A 1,534-nucleotide genomic window follows, 5' to 3' on the forward strand; every position below is an offset into this window, starting at 1 on the left:
ATTACAAAAAAAAATATTTAATTTTGTTAATTTTTACAATAATTAACTGAAAAACTATGTTTGCATAGTAAACTACTGCGCTGTGACGTCATCAATTATTGTCGTTGCGACGCATAAGGGCCATATTTACATGTATCAGCACTGCAGCGATATGTATAGACCTTAATGTTTATGTTTTCTTATTTATATTATTCACTAGATTTCCGCCCGCGGCTTCGCCCGCGTTTTCATAGGAAAACCCGCATAGTTCCCGTTCCCGTGGGATTACCGGGATAAAACCTATCCTATGTGTTAATCCAAGTTACGGTCTATATGTGTGCTAAATTTCATTGTAATCGGTTCAGTAGTATTTGCGTGAATGAGTAACAAACACACACACATCCTCACAAACTTTCGCATTTATTATATTACTAGCTGTCCGCCCCGGCTTCACCCGTACATATTTCGCAATAAAAGGTAGCCTATGTTCTTTCTCAGGGTCTAAAGATTGTCTGTGCCAAATTTCATCAAAATCGGTATAGTAGTTTATGCGTGAAAACCATACATACATACATACATACAAACCTTTCCTCTTTATAATATTAGTATAGAAGTATAGTTGGATGGTATTACTTAAAAGGTTATTAATTATTATCATGTAATTATTTGGTTCTGATCACAGATCACAGAAACTAAAGGGTTCTGATGATAAGAATAATAAGAAATAATTATAATTTTTGTTTTATTGAGTCTTCAAGTTAGGATTGCAGGTTCGAATGATAATAATTTTTGTATACCATCGTACCTATAATATATTACATATAACATAATATGGAGACATTTCATCATGTCCACAACAATATCAAGGTTAGTAATAAATATTTCTACTATCAATTATCATCAAAGTATTAAATCGGTAATAAGTATTTTTATAATTGAATTTGAATTTCTGTTTACTATAAGAAAAATTAATAGGCACTTTTTATTTTAGGGTGTGAAGGGATTCAGTCAAGGAGTTTTAAATTATTGAAGAGTGGTAATTATTTAGAAGTAGGGTTCGCGAAAAAATTGAGCCCTACTTTTATATAATCACCTGAAAATTTTTCACTAGAGTATAAATAATAAAATATGTGCTAATTATAAAGAATTTTATTTTTGACAAAAGGTTTTACATACAAGACATAACTGCGTTAAAAACAACCGACTTCAAACTTGCACTTGCAACATTTACAAATACAGACAAAAATGCTCATAAAATAAAATACTGGGCCTATCCTAATAAAATTTTTATGGGACCAATTCGACACCATCCCGCATCGAACAAAAAAAGAATCACGTAAATGATTTATTAAATAATTCACAAAACACGAAGATTGAATTTGATATTTTTGGTTTTATGACATTCAAATGCTTTATAAATATAAATTTATAAATATAAAGAATATAAACATTCGATCACAAAATTATGCGGGTTCGAGTCCCGCCTCGTGATCGAATTTTTTCTATTCTTTATAAATTTATAAAACAAGAAGATTTTAAAAATGTAACCAATGAA

The 1,534-nt window shown here is 30.1% G+C and overlaps 1 long non-coding RNA gene across 1 annotated transcript; it reads left to right on the forward strand.

Annotated features, from left to right (window-relative positions):
• Window positions 1–793: 793 nt before the first annotated feature.
• Window positions 794–1,117, forward strand: LOC123706330. Its single transcript, XR_006753394.1, has 2 exons — window positions 794–846; window positions 971–1,117. It is a non-coding gene; the product is annotated as an uncharacterized LOC123706330 (long non-coding RNA).
• The last annotated feature ends 417 nt before the right edge of the window (window positions 1,118–1,534 follow it).

The sequence above is a fragment of the Colias croceus genome, chromosome 3 (genome assembly GCF_905220415.1).
Source record: "Colias croceus chromosome 3, ilColCroc2.1".
Classification (NCBI taxonomy): domain Eukaryota; kingdom Metazoa; phylum Arthropoda; class Insecta; order Lepidoptera; family Pieridae; genus Colias; species Colias croceus.